Source organism: Zingiber officinale, chromosome 9A (assembly GCF_018446385.1).
Source record: "Zingiber officinale cultivar Zhangliang chromosome 9A, Zo_v1.1, whole genome shotgun sequence".
Taxonomy (NCBI): domain Eukaryota; kingdom Viridiplantae; phylum Streptophyta; class Magnoliopsida; order Zingiberales; family Zingiberaceae; genus Zingiber; species Zingiber officinale.
Window position 1 is genome coordinate 36,902,032 of NC_056002.1, and position 7,944 is coordinate 36,909,975.

General features: G+C 39.3%; 1 non-coding gene across 1 annotated transcript; it reads left to right on the plus strand.

Moving 5' to 3' along the window:
- Nucleotides 1–2,356: 2,356 nt before the first annotated feature.
- LOC122022115 lies at nucleotides 2,357–2,462 on the plus strand. The gene has a single exon (XR_006122852.1). It is a non-coding gene; the product is annotated as a small nucleolar RNA R71 (small nucleolar RNA).
- Nucleotides 2,463–7,944: the final 5,482 nt, after the last annotated feature.

A 7,944-nucleotide genomic window follows, 5' to 3' on the forward strand; every position in this document is an offset into this window, starting at 1 on the left:
AGAGAGGAGTTTTTAAGAGATTGGGAGAGAAAGAGATGTTTTGGAGAGTTGGGGGTGTGCGGAACACGGCCAAGATCTGGCCGTGTAAGGTAGAAAGAAGACTTTAATAACTCTCCTACACGGGCCGTGCAGATCCACACGGCCTCCCCCTCTTCCTTCTCTGGATTCTTCGCACGGCCGTGTCTGGGACACGGCCTCTCCATCTTTCTTCTCGGAATTCTTTGCACGACCGTGTTTGGGACACGACCTAGACCTTTTTCTCCTCGGGATTCTTTACACGGCCGTGTTTGAGACACGGCCTAGACCTTTTTCTCCTCGGGAGATCCTACACGGCCGTATCTGGATGACACGGCCCAAGCACTTCCCTTCTCTGCAACCATTGCCTAGCCGTGTATAGCACACGGCCGGGCTCTGTTTTGCACCTAACCTGAAAACAAAATCAAAAGAATGTATTAAACTAAAAGAAATTAAAATACAAATCAAAACTAACTAAAAGAACCCTTGGGTTGCCTCCCAAGAAGCGCTTGTTTAAGGTCTTTAGCTCGACCAAACTTGATCATTCACTTCTTTTCCTCGCCCTTGGAGGACAGATATACTTTTCATTTTTGTTGGGAGATCTTCTCCCAACATCTTCCACCACATTGTCTCCTTCGTTTGGTGGCCTTCCATTAGGATGGAAATTCCATTCCTCAAGTTTATAAATGCTTGTCCTGCTACAAGCATTTAAAAGAGACGAGACATGGTTAGAGATATTAGATAAATCATATTCCAACCTTTCCTTACCAATTACCAAAGAAAGCTTATGATTTTTGACATCAATTATAGCTCCAGCTGTAGCAAGGAAAGGTCTTCCTAATATGATAGGAATCCTGGGGTCCTCTTCCATGTCCAACACGACAAAATCTGTGGGAATAACATTCCCATCCACCTCTACTGGCACATCTTCTATAATACCTAAAGGGTACCTGCAGGAATGATCGGCAAGTTGAAGTGCCATAGTAGTAAGTTTAATGTTTTTGAGACCTAATTTATTACAAATTGAATAGGGAATGAGGCTAACACTTGCCCCCAAATCACAAAAAGCTTTTTCAAAAAATTCTTTTCCTATGTTGCAAGGAATATAAAAGCTCCCTGGGTCCTTTAGTTTTGGGGAAGTGTTCTTCTCCAAAATAGCACTACATTCCTCACTAAGCGCAATGGTCTCAACCTCTCCTCTTCTTCTCTTGTTTGACATGAGATCCTTCAGGAATTTGGCAAATCTAGGCATTTGAAGAATAGCATCAATAAGAGGTACCTTTACACAAATTTCCTTAACTTTTTCTAAAAACTTGCCAAATTCTTCATCTTTCTTGAGCATTGTAAGTCTCTGAGGAAAAGGGACAGCTTTGCTCTGATGGTTCAGTGGGAGAGTCTCTTCAACCTCAATGGTACTCTCCTCATTAGCTTGAATCTGATTTGGTATAAGAGGAGAGAGCTCTTCTTCTTTTTGTATCCCTTTTGAGCGGTCACTTGGGAGTCTCCCAAGGTCCGTCCGCTCCTAAGCTCAATTCTATTGCAATGCTCCATAGGATTCACATCAGGTTTTCCTGGAAGTTGTCCTGGTGCTCTGGATGATGAGGAAGCTAGTTGGGCAATTTGACTGTCTTGGATCTTTTGATGCTTTTCAGAATTATCCATTCTCTGAATGAGCTTTGCTAAATCTGGCTTCATTTCATTCTGACTTGAGATAATTTCTTCAAGCATCTTTTCAATATTTGACTTTGGTAAGCCTTGAGAAGATAGATGTTGAAAATTTTGTTGCCCAGCTTGAAAATTTGGTCTTGCCCCCATAGATGGTCCTTGATCTTGATTATTTCTGTAAGAAAAATTGGGATGGCTCTTCCATCCAGGGTTATAAGTATTTGAGTATGGGTTGTTCTGCCTTTGATTGTAACTCATGATTGCATCACATTGTTCCAGTTGATTGATTTGTGCAGTGATAGCTCCCAATGGACATGAGTCATTTGAGTGCTCTGAACTCCCACATACTTCACAAGATGTACTAATAGCATTGACCATATTAACACTAGTCCCCATATTCTCAAATTTCTTTGTAAGAGCGTCCAATTTTGCAGACAAAAGAGTGACTGCATCTACATCAAACTTCCCTGATGCTTTAATTGTTGGGTTTATAGAAGAATAGCCACCACTTCTTTCATTTGCCCATTGATGATGATTTCGTGCTACACTGTCAATAATTTCTTCAGCTTCATCTAAACTTTTATTCATAAGTGCCCCTCCAGCAGCTGAGTCAAGGGACACTTTGGTATGATAGTTGATACCATTATAAAAAGTGTGCAACACTAACCATCTTTCCAACCCATGATGTGGGCATTGTCTGAGCATACTATTATATCTATCCCATGCTTCAAAAAGAGATTCTGAGTCAGTTTGCTTGAAGCTTGCAATTAAATTCCTCATATGAGCTGTTTTGCTTGGTGGATAGAATTTATTAAGAAACTGTTGCTCACACTGCTCCCAAGTGGTGATGCTATTAGGGGCCAAAGAATTCAGCCATTGCTTTGCCCTATCTCTTAAAGAAAACCCAAATAATAATAATCTAACTGCTTCTGAAGGAACTCCATTCATTTTCATGGTACCACATATTTCATAAAAGACCTCTAAGTGTTGATTGGGGTCTTCATGAGGTCCTCCACCAAATTGGTTCTGCTGCACCATAGATATAATTGCGGGTTTGATCTCAAAGTTATTAGCTTCCACTGAAGGTCTTGAAATACTAGATCGAAAACCTCTTGCATAAGGTGCAGCATAATCCTTGAGTGGTCTATTCGCCATGTTCAAATGATCCTGTTCTTCAATTTGCCTTTGCAGAATTCTTCTTTTATGGAAAGTTCTATCAATCTCAGGGTCAAAAGGAAAGAATTCCCCTGCAAAGTTAGATCTTCGCATACACAAGAACAAGATAGCAAATGCCAATTCAACAGAAAAAGAGAAAAATAAAAGAATCAAAAATGCAGAATTGAATTTGTACAAAAAGAATTAACAAGAAGTAAAAGTTATACAAGAAAGTAAAAACAGAAATCTAATGATTAGTTATAACTATGCAATATGAAAGGAAAACAAATGTTATGTTTAGTCTAACTCAATTGATAATTCCTAATGTTATAGCGCAGTCCCAGGCAACGGCGCCAAAAACTTGTTATGCTCTGCAAGTGTACGGAAATGTCGCAAGTAATATAAAAGATTATCGTATCCATAGGGACTGGAATAAGCACTAGAAATGCCTCAATGCGAATTAGCTAAACAACTATCCAATTGTTTCAAATGCAAAGTGAAGGTAAACAAATATAATATTAAAGATCAACAAACAAGAGTTTAGTGTTTTGGGTTATGATAAAGGGAGATTCTAGGAGTTTCGGTTTCTTTGTAAGATTTCTTGAATGTAAATGGTTCACCAATTCTTATCCCTCAATTGCCAAACACTTGTAGAAAGTTGCCGGTTCTCTCTTGCAATAGATAACCAGCTAAGGACTGAGAAATGTATCTAAATATGATCAATTAGACGTGAACCTACGTTGTCCTTACACAGAAGCGCACCTATTACTATGTCTTCCTCGGATATCAACATAGAAGCCCAAAACTTATTAATCTATCAAGATACAAGAAACTAATCACAAGATCCATCCTACTCTCTTGAATATTCCTATTTCCTCTTCAAGATTATCTCTCAAACGTCCTTACACGGGCTTGCACCTGTCACGTGGATCCCTCGGATGATCGAGTGAGAGTTTATCTTTACAAAGTCCACAAGAAATCCAAACAATCAATCAAGAATGAGAATTAAGCATAAATCACCATTAATCATTCAAGATCTAGTTGATACAAGCAAGACAATGCCATTGAAACAAGAAATTGGCAAATCCATAAGAGATTACATCAATCCATCATACAAATACTCCCTTAATCCTAGAATACAAGATCTACTCCATGAATCGAGGAAGAATACCCGAAGAAATAAAGATTACAAGCATTTCTTAAATCCCCAATCCAAGAAACCAAGAAAAGGGGGAAAGAGAAAACTTATCTACGAAGAAGCCTCGTCTTCGGATCCAATCCTCGCTCCGGAGTCGAAATCGTCAAGAACTCCCCTCGAATCGCCCAGAAATCCTCCCAAGAATGGGAGGATACCACCAAACCTTGCCTTCTCCCAAAGGGGGAGAGATCCCCTTTCAATTCATGAAGGAGGGTTTAAATAGAGGAGGAAATCGGGCGCCACACGGCCCCATGACACGGCCGTGTGAGATTGACACGGCCATGTCCAGTTCCTTCTCTGCCAAAGCTGCACGGCCGTGTGACTCACACGGCCAGGACCCTTCTGTTCTCTGGAAATGCTACACGGTCGTGTGGTGCACATGGCCACCACCTACTTGGCCTCTGGAAACATCACACGGCCGTGTAGATCTACACGGCCATGTAAGGCATCTACTCTAATTTATTCAAATCAAGACACGGCCGTGTGAGATTCACACTGCCATGCCCTCTTCCCTTCCTGTTAAAACTACACGGTTGTGTGTGGTACACGGCCTGATGCTCTCTCCCTTCAATTCCTTCCAAGCTTGCCCGAGGACGCATAATCTTCACCAATTTCGACTCCTGTGTACAGAAAATGCTACACGGTCGTGTGGTGCACATGGCCACCACCTACTTGGCCTCTGGAAACATCACACGGCCGTGTAGATCTACACGGCCATGTAAGGCATCTGCTCTAATTTCTTCAAATCAAGACACGGCCGTGTGAGATTCACACGGCCATGCCCTCTTCCTTCCTGTTAAAACTACACGGTTGTGTGTGGTACACGGCCTGATGCTCTCTCCCTTCAATTCCTTCCAAGCTTGCCCGAGGACGCATAATCTTCACCAATTTCGACTCCTGTGTACAGAAAATGCACAAAAAGCAGATCTCCGAACCAAAAGAGTAAATATGCTAAAAGGAAAGCTGGAATTATAAAAGTGCATAGATCAAGCATGCTCAAAGTATGTAAATGTGAGTAAAAACATGTATAAAAGAGTATATAATCTACGCACATCAATAAACCATAAAGAACATCATGAGCATGTTTAGTTTAAGTTCCAAGCTTCCTAGGTCCTTGGTCTTGTTATGGCCGAAAGTTACCAAGCCTAACCCTAGGTTACAAGCAACATAAAAGCATGTGAACCCTAAACCAATTTCATATCATAAACCATAAAGAACATCATGAGCATGTTTAGTTTAAGTTCCAAGCTTCCTAGGTCCTTGATCTTGTTATGGCCGAAAGTTACCAAGCCTAACCCTAGGTTACAAGCAACATAAAAGCATGTGAACCCTAAACCAATTTCATATCATAAACCATAAAGAACATCATGAGCATGTTTAGTTTAAGTTCCAAGCTTCCTAGGTCCTTGGTCTTGTTATGGCCGAAAGTTACCAAGCCTAACCCTAGGTTACAAGCAACATAAAAGCATGCGAACCCTAAACCAATTTCATATCATAAACCAAAAAGAACATCATGAGCATGTTTAGTTTAAGTTCCAAGCTTCCTAGGTCCTTGGCCTTGTTATGGCTGAATGCTACCAAGCCTAACCCTAAGTTACAAGCAACATAAAATCATGTGAACCCTAAACTAATTTCATATCATGTACCATAAAGAACATCATGAGCATGTTTAGTTTAAGTTCCAAGCTTCCTAGGTCCTTGGTCTTGTTATGGCCGAAAGTTACCAAGCCTAGCCCTAGGTTACAAGCAACATAAAAGCATGTGAACCCTAACCCAATTTCATATCATAAACCATAAAGAACATTGATGAGCATGTTTAGTTTAAGTTCTAAGCTTCCTAGGTCTTTGGTCTTGTTATGGCCAAAAGTTCAAGGACATGAAACTAAGCCTAAGCAACATACAAGCATAAGAATATCAAGCTAACTCTATGTCATATCATAAGGAAAACCATGAGCATATTAGATTTGGTTTTTAAGCTTTCTTAGGCCTTTAATCTCATCATGGTCGAAAGTTTAAGGAACATGAATATAAGTTCTAAGCAACATACAAGCATAAGAACATTAAACTAATCTTCTATCGTAGGGTACATATCATAAGGAAATAGTGAGCATGTTTAGTTTAGATCTTAAGCTTCCTTAAGATTTTTACACTTTGGTGGCCGAAAGTTCCAAGAGGCAACCCTAGATTTTTTTGTAATCTAAACTCATGGAAAAACACATGAACTACTTGTACCACAGGTGAGGGGATACTTACTTTCTTTTGCTTGGTTTTTCTTAAAAGAAGGTACCCTTGTGAAGAGGAAGAAGAAAGCTTCTCCTCCTAGTTCTTCTTTGTGCTTCTCTTGCTTGTAAGGAGTAGATCTTGAGGACTCCTTCTTGTGGATTAGTTTTCTTAGGGAGAAAAGCTTAGCTTGGATTCAGAAATGGAAGAGGGAAGAGTCCTACGTCTCGGTGGAGGAGGAGGAAGGAGAAAGAAGGAGGAGGAAGAAGAAGGAGGAAGAAGTAGCCAAACTTTCTTTCCCTTCTCTTCTCTCATTCCTATTTATTCTCAATGAGGATGAAAAATGTCCCAATTCAACCCCTTAACTCCTCTATTCTCTCACCCTCTTCATTCCCACGAAAATAGCAAGAAGGAAGGAGAAAAAGACAACTTGTCTTTGTCTTTTGCTTGCTTCTTCTCTTAACCAAGAGGAAGAGGAGGAAAGCTACTTGATTTTCTCTTGTTCCCTTACTTACTCATACTCTTACTTTTAACTACAATTTCCATTCTTTGCTATTCATATATCATTCATGACTCTAGTGGTTATCATACACCAATTTGGATTTATCTATTATGAGGGGTTCATGGTTCAAGCCTTAACTTCCCTTTCTTTTTATTTCTTTTTGGTCCTATTTCCATTTCCCTTTTATTCTAAAAGAGATTATCCGTATATATAGCTTATATATTTCGTGGGTGTTACAATATGGTCGGCCACAAGCTTGTGCTCCAAGCAAGGAAAGATTTTAAACAAAATTAAAATCTCTCTTTTAAAATCCCTTTTGTGGATAGTTATAAAAGGAATGTTTTATAAATTAAAATCTCTCTCTTTTAAATCCTTTTATGGATATCTATAAAAGAAAAGATTTAGAATAAAACATGGTTACAAAAAAGAAAAGTTTTATAACAAAAATTAAAATCTTTCTTTCACATTATAGATAACTACAAATAAGGAAAGATTTCAAATCTCTCTTTTATTCCTTTGTAGAAAGCTATAAAAGGAAAGATTTTAAAATTTAAAACTCTCTTTTAAAACCATCATAAAAGGAAAGTTTTTAACAAAATAAAAACTCCTTTTATTTCCTTTTGTGACCAATTTAAAAAAGAAAAGTTTTATATTAAAATCATCCTTTTAAATCATTTTTATGGATCTCTATAAAAGGAAAGATTTTACAAAAAATATAAAACTTCCTTTTCTTCTTGTGTGTGGCCGGCCCCTTGCTTGGGCACCAAGCAAGGCTTGGTTGGCCCTAGCTTGGGCTCCAAGCTTAGCTTGGTCGGCCCCTTGCTTGGTCTCCAAGCAAGGCTTGGCCGGCCCTAGCTTGGGCCTTAAGAAGCTAGGCTTTTGGGTGGATATAAGGCTTTATATAAGAGGCTACAATAGGGACCTAGAGGAGGAATTGGCTTTGGTCTCCCAACGAGCTTGAGCTTCCCGTGTTCGCCCCGAACACCCAACTCAAGTTCATCAATAATATCTCATTTCACTAAAGAGTTATTATTGCACTACCACACTAATCCCATATTATAATATGGGTTCCTTCTTATTATGAGTGTGTTAGTCTCCCTGTGTTTAAGATATTGAATGCCCACTAATTAAATGAATTACTGACAACTCACTTAATTAATATCTTGTTCCAAGAGTAGTACCACTCAAC